This window comes from Schistocerca nitens, chromosome 6, assembly GCF_023898315.1.
Source record: "Schistocerca nitens isolate TAMUIC-IGC-003100 chromosome 6, iqSchNite1.1, whole genome shotgun sequence".
Taxonomy (NCBI): Eukaryota; Metazoa; Arthropoda; class Insecta; order Orthoptera; family Acrididae; genus Schistocerca; species Schistocerca nitens.
The window spans coordinates 350,693,752-350,704,972 of NC_064619.1; the positions used below are offsets into that span (position 1 = coordinate 350,693,752).

General features: G+C 41.3%; 1 non-coding gene across 1 annotated transcript; it reads right to left on the reverse strand.

Annotated features, from left to right (window-relative positions):
• Positions 1–9,525: 9,525 nt before the first annotated feature.
• Trnas-cga (transfer RNA serine (anticodon CGA)) lies at positions 9,526–9,600 on the reverse strand. The gene has a single exon. It is a non-coding gene; the product is annotated as a tRNA-Ser (tRNA).
• Positions 9,601–11,221: the final 1,621 nt, after the last annotated feature.

Below are 11,221 nucleotides of genomic sequence, written 5' to 3' on the forward strand. Positions count from 1 at the left end.
GTGACGTAGCTGGTGTCTGTGAAGGTAATTGTTTTTCTATAGTGTGCTGCCTCTCGACCGTTCCCATCTGCTTGGTCGTACACACCACCACCTCGGATTGTTCTCGACATGAGTACCGAGCCACTCTGCTGCTTACAGTACGCTGCATCAATCGCACAGTCTGAAACGCACAAGAAAAACACGGCACGTGATCAGAAGAACTTTCATTCATCAGTGCCTTCTACCGTGGCAGCGATGCATTTCCGGACACTTATTCATAGAGCATTTTTCCCTCCATTTCCACTCAGGTATCCGTCCCTGGAGTTTGTCGGATTTATTAATGTTCACCCTGTAGTGGCTGACTGCAGCCAACATTTTCTTATTTAATATAAATTCTTCCCAGCAAGCCAAAGTTTCGATTTAGGGAACAAGAGGAAGTCACTTGAGGCTACGTCTAGTGAATAGGGTGGATGGGAAATCCATTCAAAGCCCATTTCATTAACGTTCACCATTGTTATTGCTGATGCGTGGGATGGTGCATTATCTTGTGCGTTTCAACCTTTTTACTTTTTCAGAAAATGTAAGTTTCAAACGATCCAACAGAGAAGCATGTTAGGGTCCAGTTATCGTTCTGGCTTGTTCCAAATAATCTATTAGGATTATTTATTGGGAAACCCAAAAAACAGTCACCATCAAATCACTCAAAACTTCCGGGCTAATAGGCCGTGGGAGACGTATGAAACTTTCTCCTAACGTTTCCTCTCCGACTGCGGGAGAGGTAAAGTGGCGAACTGCAATCAAAAGTCGAGAAAGTGCCGAATACATGGGCAATATAAAGGGCACCAAAGTCTATCAAGTGACGTCGGCTACGAGATTGTCTGTGGTAATGCCAACATTCTCAGTTGAAAGTATTCGGTAGTCATTCTTACGTTGTAACGTTGAGATCCAAATTTTATCTAATTTAACACCTGCCTTTTTCTGTTAAAATTATTACGGTTATAGATGCACGCTTGATAATTCTATGCTTCCGATAAGACTCTCGTCTCACCGAATGTTATTACTTGATCACCCTTTGGTAAACATGTTCTGCTATGGTCTTGACCTTATCAGCTGACAGGTTGATCTATGTCTTCTTCGGTGCGCTTTCACCAGCCTTTGTCCATTGTTTCGACTGCCTCTTTGACTCTGTTGTGTAATTATGGATCCAGATTTAATCAACAGTCACATATGGATGCCAAATTTCTTACGCATTCCGATTAAACATCGCGAGACATTATATTGAAATGTTGTACCCCACTAGCTTTTGGTCGACTTGAACAATCGCGGCACCCACCTCCCACTCAGCTTCTTTATAGCCAGTTCTAGGTACAGGATATTATGCACTCCCTTTGCATTAACATATCATGGCTTTTATTAACTACTTCCTTTAAGTGATATCAGTTGGACGGCCGAGGGCGCTTCGCTTTCGATGGATATCCTACCATGTTTAAATGCGTAAATCCGAAAGTAAATGGTCTTCACTGATGATGCACAGTCAGCGTAAACTTCATCCAATTTTGTTTTGATTAGTGTTGCAGTCCAACCCTTCAAATGAAAATGATTAATAACAGCACGAAACTCGATTTTCACTATTTTCAATCTCAGTCAACACACTGACTATTTCAGACGGTTTTCAGCAATGAACTGTATGCAGCATATTGTTGAAATTCTTTACACGATCCTTGAAATAATCAACGTTACAAATCAACGTTACAGACCATGAAGGCGCAACAAAAATGTTCCATTCTTTTATGAAAATTTACCAAACTTTTCAAAGCACCGTCGGTACAACCTAAATTACCATGTGTAGACCATGTATGATTTTTTCCTCCTGATGCACTGGTATGAATATTTACCACACGATACCTCATGGTTAACTTAGAAATGAATCATTATTCCTTACTAGTGACTCACCATGGCTTCGCATGCATAGCCGGACGGCTTGTCTCCCGTAGCAGTATTTTCCTGTGAGGAACGCTGCTAAGGTTATGATTAAAAATCAAAGGACAACTTTAACTGAGTATCATCAATTGACATAAAATTTTTCTGAATATCGTACCGCTTTATAATGTAAAAAAACTGTACTGGAGAAGGAAACGTTTCGGCCACGGTGGCAGTCACCTATTTCATCCGTGGACCCGGGAGAAGGCCACTGTAACCATGGCCGAAATATTTCCTTCTCCAAATTTTTGCTTTATGACGCGGTACGACCCTCAGAAAACTTTTATGTCATCTGAGTGGTTTAAATGTTGCAGTTGCATGTCAGTTCGGTGAATTGCGTCTCCCTAGCCAGACATCAACCGGAAGAAGACGATCAACAAAAAAAAAAAAGGTTGAAATGGCTCTGAGCACTATGGGACTTAACATCTGAGGTCATCAGTCCCTTAGAACTTAGAACCACTTAAACCTAACTAACCTAAGCACATCACACACATCCATGCCCGAGGCAGGATTCGAACCTGCGACCGTGGCGGTCGCGCGGTTCCAGACTGAAGCGTCTAGAATCGCTCGGCCACAACGGCCGGCAAGACGATCAACAAATTTAAGTGGAATCCATAACACGTTTCGTCTGTGTATGTCCATCTTTCTGATTAGAAGTTTCACGGACTTCGGCCCTTCACTTATGTAATAAAATGGAACACATACAGCCGTCATTGCAGCCGGCCGAAGTGGCCGTGCGGTTAAGGCGCTGCAGTCTGGAACCGCAAGACCGCTACGGTCGCAGGTTCGAATCCTGCCTCGGGCATGGATGTTTGTGATGTCCTTAGGTTAGTTAGGTTTAACTAGTTCTAAGTTCTAGGGGACTAATGACCTCAGCAGTTGAGTCCCATAGTGCTCAGAGCCATTTGAACAGCCGTCATTGCGATGTTGTTTATTATGTGGCTACTAGTTCCGCTGCTTCTGTGTGTCATCTTCTGGCCATAAATGACCCTGAGGAAGTTAACTTCAATTGCACACACGATTCATCATGGTCAACATCTATGAACTGGTTTTCGCAGGCTACCTGTAACAACATTGTTATGTCGCTCACTTCACAATACACGGGCTTGTCCTTGTGGTGGAGTGAGCGAGATACACATGACCGGACGTCTGGCAAACGGCCTTGCCGTTCTGAGTCTCCGATGCACAGTTTGTTGGGAAACAACTGCTGAGGCAGCTGCAAACTCTGCAGCCAGTTGTCTCGCAAGTATACTCCATTTTCTACGTGCAGCTATGGCCAGACATCGGTCGTGCTGAGGGTTGTGTATTCTTGATCGACCTTGTACTGGTCTACGCCGAATATCTCCGTGTCTCGAAACCTTAGTCAAAGCCTCGAAATGACACTTTGTGGCATACACGAGAGTACTGAGATCTCGATCTGTGTCTTGCCCGCTTCCAGGCTGCCGAGCCTGCAAAACAGGTACTAAATGTCGTCTTGTGGCATTACGTAGTCATCTTCATCAGACTACACTCTGCTCACTATGAACGGACAAAAAGACTGATGTCAAGCACTGTTTGTGTTTATCTTTCGGTTGCGTCGCCATTCGTAGCACGAAGTACTTCTTTCCTATACAGAGCGAACAAACAGGGTTCTTACTTAACTATTTCCGGTGATGTTAAGGTGTTGCTCACCTCTTCTATTCATTTTCGTGTTTTCATTATCATGATTAACTTTTGGGCACTAGTGTAAATCCATGGACAAGTAAGTCTCTGTAGGCACAAGGTATTGTATCAGTCATAGTAACTTACTGTTCAACTACGTTAATTTACCTAAAGACACCAGTATCCCTCACCATTCGCTGTGGGTGCTTTTGCTATCGTTTTGTCGTGTTCTCTATACCGGTACTGACTATTTTCCCTAGCCATTTCTCTCCCACTATTTTTCATTTCCACCACCACCGCCATGACACATGATTTCCGTTCAGTCTTTGCTACGTGTAACGCTAAGTGACATGTTTTTAGAACAAAAGCGTTAGAAAATAAACACTACATCTCACATCTGTGAGGATACTTCTTGATGTTTCTTTGGGTCCTTTGTGTTGTGTCACTGGTTACAGTGATTTTCTTCACGAGAATGTTTTGTCACTGTGGTCCTTCATTCTCCTTGCAGGCTAGTTACTGTCCGTTTTAGTTGTCTCTATTTCAGAATGATTTTTCACCAGCGACGTTATTTTCTGACTTTACTGAAATTTAGTTGTTCCACTTTCTATGTTGCTACATTTCCGCATATAGGCGCTAAACAGGGTGTTTCAGAAAGGTACGGCCAAACTTTCAGGAAACATTCCTCACACACAAAGAAAGAAAATATGCTATGTGGACATGTGTCCGGAAACGCTTACTTTCCATGTTAGAACTCATTTTATTACTTCTCTTCAAATCACATTAATCATGGAAAGAAAACACACAGCAACAAAACGTACCAGCGTGACTTCAAACACTTTGTTACAGGAAATGTTCAAAATGTCCTCCGTTAGCGAGGATACATGCATCTAGCCTCCGTCGCATGGAATCCCTGATGCGCTGATGCAGCCCTAGAGAATGGCGTATTGTATCACAGGCGTCCACAGTACGAGCACGAAGAGTCTCTACATTTGGTATCGGGGTTGCGTAGACAAGAGCTTTCAAATGCCCCCATAAATGAAAGTCAAGAGGATTGAGGTCAGGAGAGCGTGGAGGCCATGGAATTGGTCCGCCTCTACCAATCCATCGGTCACCGAATCTGTTGGTGAGAAGCGTACGAATACTTCGACTGAAATATGCAGGAGCTCCATCGTGCATGAACCACATGTTGTGTCGTACTTGTAAAGGCACATGCTCTAGAAGCACAGGTAGAGTATCCCGTATGAAATCATGATAACGTGCTCCATTGAGCGTAGGTGGAAGAACATGGGGCCCAATCAAGACGTCACCAACAATGCCTGCCCAAACGTTCACAGAAAATCTGTGTTGATGACGTAACTGCACAATTGCGTGCGGATTCTCGTCAGCCCACACATGTGGCGGTGAATCGAGGAAGTACAGTACATACTGACGAAACTAAAAATGGAAATTAAGCGTTTCCGGACACATGTCCAAATAACATATTTTCTTTATTTGTATGTGAGGAATGTTTCCTGAAAGTTTGGCCGTACCTTTTTGTAACACCCTGTATATTGTAGGCAATTGTGTTCGCTACTGACATAATGCGTTCCGTGTTTGCTGAGATTGCGTTTAGGTTTTCTCCAAGCTGCCTGTGGCATGTGTTTCTCCTTAACTTTTTTTGCGAATTTCCTTCATTTTACTTTTTTCCAACTGTCTCATTTCTAAGTGAACTATTCCTCTTTCGACAATATTTTTGTTTGTTTAGTTTTTCTTTGGGGCTGAAAAAGTTTCACATTGCAAAGTTATTTTGTGGAATGTAAAGGCCCGACATGAACCATTTTCCTGTTCTTTATGCAGCTGGAAACGGTCATAAATTTGACTATGGAGTGAAATTTAGTACATGTCAAATAATCATTTTTGCAGAAATATTCTCGTACATTAACACAAATACTGAGTCAGTCGAGCTGACAGCCGGCCGCCGTGCCGAGCAGTTCTAGGCGCTTCAGTCCGGAACCGCGCGACTGCTACGGTCGGAGGTTCGAATCCTGCCTCGGGCATGGACGTGCGTGATGTTCTTAGGTTAGTTAGGTTTAAGTAGTTCTAAGTTCTAGGGGACTGATGACCTCAGATATTAAGTCCCATACTGCTCAGAGCCATTTGAACCATTTGAGCTGATAACCGCTAAAGATCTCGATGCAGGGTAAATAGTGGTGCTACGCAATGGGACGAGTACAAAGCTGTATATTCCTGCTCGAAACTGTTTTGTCGGCCTACGTATTTTATTAACTATGTCTCTGTTTCAATGTTTCGCTGTACCATGTTTCAAAAGCAATAAAATCCCTTCAAAATGGAGCCTAGTGCTATAGTATTCCGAAAACAGGAACATAATAATTATAAAGAACAAAACTACCGGCACTAGCCCGTTTCGGTTTTTCGTGTGTATGCGGAAAGGAAAGGAATCGCCACCGTGCCGACAGTCTTGGTCTTATGTGTAGCACATTCCCCATCTACCACATCCTTCCCCTTTTTTATAAGTGAAATGTCACTAAATTACTTTGTTAAGGAATTATCAGTAGTCTCAGAAGTCCCCAGAAGTGTCAGATTAGCGCCGCGTGGGATTAGCCGAGCGGTCTCAGGCGCTGCAGTCATGGACTGTGCGGCTGGTCCCGGCGAAGGTTCGAGTCCTCCCTCGGGCATGGGTGTGTGTGTTTGTCCTTAGGATAATTTAGGTTAAGTAGTGTGTAAGCTTAGGGACTGATTACCGTAGCAGTTATGTCCCATAAGATTTCACACACATTTGAACATTTTTGTCAGATTAGCAACTTACGTGATTCACCCTATACATCTTGCACGACTGCAACGAGCGTATACGCTGTGTAGATCTCTATTTATTCCAAAACTAAAGTAGAAATGTAAACTATTGCACGAGTGAATTCTCCGCTTTTCCACATTGCTTAGACGGATAACTACTCACCGGGTCTCTAGTGACCTAATGCGAAGGTTCAGCATATTGGGAAAACGTCAGGACACGATTTAATTACAATGATAATATTACCCTGTTCATTCTATTTACTGTTGCAGTGTCTTCGGGAATACGTGAGCTTGTCCACATAGAGAAAAAAAAAACAACCACATGTTATCAGCATAGAATTAGAGCCGTTATTATTAAACCAGCGAGTGAAAATGGAAGAATTCTATTACTTAGACGTTGAATGTGAACGTTGTAGAATAGATTACTGTGCTCGCTGTAATTTTGGTGATCAGGGAGCTGAGCAGCATATAGAGAAAAACATCAGAGTAATTACTCAGAATTTATGCCCAACTAAATGGACTGTTGTATGACTACAAGAAAAGGCGCAATGGAAAGAATGACGAACAGAAAATGAAACGCTTCATCGCATATCGCCCCTGCACAGCAGGAGAGTTAAGACTTCGTATGGAAGCTGAACAGCTTTCATAGTGGAGTGGAGCAGGCAGATGTCAGATAGATTTAGCGAGGCAGTCGGCAAAGCGCGCTCCCCGAAGACTTTTCTAGTGCCGAGAATATCTGACAGTGATGGAGTGGCACACGAACGAGTTTGGCATCGATCCGTTTGCGATCGCGATAGAGGGCCGAGCCCTCGCTTAAGGCGCTCTATCGTCTTCCCGGCGCAATCGAGTTAAGGATATACGATTGTCTCAAGTTCGCAGAAGAACAGAGAATCTTCACAAACTTTCCTACTTATTTTTCCATTGATATTTTCTCTCGCAGCAAAGACTAGAGGGTTAAATTATTCTCCGGATATTCATTTCCTTTGATTCAACATTTTCCTCTCATAAATGAAATACAGCCTCGTTCTTCAGTTGTTACACAGCACCACCGTCAGGTAACAGATGATAATTATAAAGTGATAAGAACGAAAATTGGGAGGATGTCAGAGAGTATAAGACGAGATGTTCAGTTTGAACGTGATAACTGCCTTTCACAATTTAAAACTTTGACGTTTCTGCTTTATGTTCGTCACTGAACTTCAGTTTTCTGAATGCAGTCGGTTTATTTTCCCACTCAACAGATACGAAATTCACAAGAAGTCGATACAGGTAACAAGAATAGTTTAGTTTACTCGTGTACTTTCGTATCTTTCTCACATCGGTTCTTAGTTTTAGTCTTATTATCCTAACGGAGCATACCTTGTAGCCTCAACTAGTACCCGTCTCCCAGTCATGTATTCCTCCACTCTTAAGCACTGTCGAAACTGAAGGTATTCTGAAACTGAAGGTATTCGTTACGGCCGGCCGAAGTGGCCGTGCGGTTAAAGGCGCTGCAGTCTGGAACCGCAAGACCGCTACGGTCGCAGGTTCGAATCCTGCCTCGGGCATGGATGTTTGTGATGTCCTTAGGTTAGTTAGGTTTAACTAGTTCTAAGTTCTAGGGGACTAATGACCTCAGCAGTTGAGTCCCATAGTGCTCAGAGCCATTTGAACCATTTTTTATTCGTTTCGTCACAGCATGTTTTTGGTATTCTACGCGGATGTCTTTTTCTTTCTCTGATTTATTTTCTTGGAAATAACTTAGCTGTAACGTATCCAGCGTCAATAAGAAGCCATATTGTATAATAATTAAACTGCTCTTAATTTACTTGCAGTGTTCGCAGATTCCGAAAGTGACATGATCGGTAGTACGTGTGGTTCTTGACCAGGGTTGTTACTGTTTTACTTTTGCCCAGGCTGCCTTTGTTCTTGTTTGATAAAGCGTCGTAGACTTATTATACTCACATGGAAAATAGTAATTGTATATGGCGTACGTCTCTTCTTAAATAGAGCATACATATTTTGTGAATTTACTTCTTTTCCTCAAGTCTTTCAATCTCAGATGTGAAATCAATTTTCTTCTATCCATTATGTCATGGAAAAATCATTTTCATGCATATGACTGGAAACGCGTTTTATTGAACAGCTATTTTGTGAAAAATAACGGATTTTCATTAACTTTCTATTATTCTTAATGCTGTTGGAGACAATATAACAATTTTGATTATCTAGTTGCTGAATTTCAGTGGTGGCGTGAAATAACAGTTATTACATGGGGAATGATTCAGTTAATCTGTAACAGCTGAAGACGTCGCAACAAGTTGTTTGACAAATGATATCACGAAATGGAAGACCATAAATCTATATGTGTAACTTTAGAAGTTGTTTTATCTATCTACATACAGAGTCAACTACGAGCTTATTTAAATGACACCCTGTTTTATCTCTGAACAGCATTAGAAATCCTTTGAAAACAGGAGTATAGTGTTACGATGGCGTTGTTTTATTTAATTTTTCGCGAAAAAGTGTAAATATATAGTTTTTCCGATCGTTTTCGCTGCAAATTTTAAGAAGCTTCATATAGCTACGTGCATCTATTAAAGTTACAGAAATATGTCAGAGTAATAGCTTATCGATTCACCCTGTATAACAAGCATGATTGCAATAAAAGTTTGCGAAGTATAATTTTGTATTTATTTATACGTTAATATAGAGATAGATATTGTAAGGGAGAAGTAATACCATTATTGACGGCATTAAACTTTTAAACAGATTTAACACCCGATTGTTTTTATGATTGCTGTCATACGATTCAAAAAATTGTTGAAGACGGTGTCATACAGTAACAAAATGTCTTAGTTTTGTAAGAAATAGGCGGGATTACAACTCAAATGAAACTGAGAGATGTTTCGGAGTACCGGTGTTTGACAGAGAAGAAGCATGACTGGAAAGAGGCGTCTACTAAAGAAACGAATGTAGGGTCGCGGTAGAGGATCGACACATACAGATTCGTGTGATTGTTGCGATGATAAGAATGTTAAACTAACTAGCGTCACAAAGACGTTGAGAGAGCGATGAGTGGATTTTAGATCGGAAATGGACTAGAAATGAATGAATTCCTTCCATAGTTGAAACTTCCTGGCAGATTAAAACTGTGTGCCGGACCGAGACTCGAACTCGGGACCTTTGCCTTTCGAGGGCAAGTGCTCTACCAACTGAGCTACCCAAGCACGACTCACGCCCCGTCCTCACAGCTTTACTTCCGCCAATACCTCGTCTCCTACCTTCCATAGTTCTTTATTCGCGCTGCAAATCCATTTTATGAATTATATATGACGCCAGTTAAGCAACAGAAAAACTTATGCGGAACATTCTATAGAGATCTGCTGTAATTCACAACAATTCGCAGAAAAATTGAATGAAGGCGTCATAGTATATAAGATAAACTGTATCTGTTTGGCATAGGCTCCTGTAAATGCAACCCCTGAAACGTTTCACAGATGGTATAAACAAATAATATAAACGCACTTCCGAAGATTCTTTAGTAGAAAAACGTGAGATTTCGTTGCCAAAATTGAAGAATATTTCGGGAAATATTATAGTGTACAAGAGCGAGAAATTTCGTAGCATCCTATATTTTGAAAACACCTACGTCACTTACTACAGGAAATAAAATTTTTGCATACGTTATTTCAGACGTGCATACTTCATAAAACATGGCCAAGAGTCTGAGAAATATCAAGCAGAAGATTTATGTACAAAATTTATCGCCAAGATGGGAGAAACACGACGGACGTACAGGTTTTATGAAAACAGTAAAAGAGTATCAATGGAAGGTTCGAAGGAAAGGCAGTGGTTTACTTGCAAGAGTTCTTCCGAATTAGATGCTAGTCACGGCATACAGTTTTGACTTCGCACAAAGTATCAGCCGAAAACTATTTACCGAAAATTGTGTAAAAAGTTGTATATTGGGATAAGTGCCGCCGTGTAACAGAACGAAAGTATAAGGAATACTTTCGCATGGAACTTATCCGTTCAAATAAATGTATTGCATGTAAAATTGTATATTTCTCACCTTGGCTTTCGTAAGTGTTAAACTTTGCAAGGCTTATTACTGGCTGTAACTATCGACACTACTGTCTTGTCTCTAGCATGTGATTAATATGAGTACAAAAGACTGCTAACAGGCATCGTAATCTAAAGAAGGCAAGGCATCATGACATTCGACGTTTTACATCATGGAAATCTTTTGAGTCTACAATCGGTGGTTGTTCATTAAGCCTAAGGCTTTCATGGCGATTACGTATTCCTTAAGATATCATATTAAAGGAACTATGAAGTAACCAAAACCAGTGCTCCCTCCGATCTTATGCAAATTTAAAGAGTGGTATTTGAGACATTTTGTTGTCTTGCTTAGCTTAAATCTGTATAACTGATTTATGTTCACAATCATTTTAATATCTGTCGTTTACATGAATTTCTAACTTGCACACCACAGAAACTACCAAAACAATTAGCTACCACATTCAACAATAGCGCTATGTTCAACGAGGGTGTCAACTTATATAACGGAAACCATAAACAAATGTCGGCTGTCTTTCCTCCAAACGAGCACAAAATTATCTACACGAGATTAGTCTCTGTCAGTGATTTGGCTGTGTATGAATAATATACGGCCCTAGCAAAGCCTCCAGGTCAGACTTCGCAGGAGTCTCACAGAAAATCTGCTGAAAATCTAAAGACGTTTCGCGGTACGGAGGAAAAATCTTGTCTTGGTCAGTACCACGGCAGTTCTTGTGAAAGAATGTGATTACTCGACGTTCCGTAACCATCTTATGATACAGTCATATCG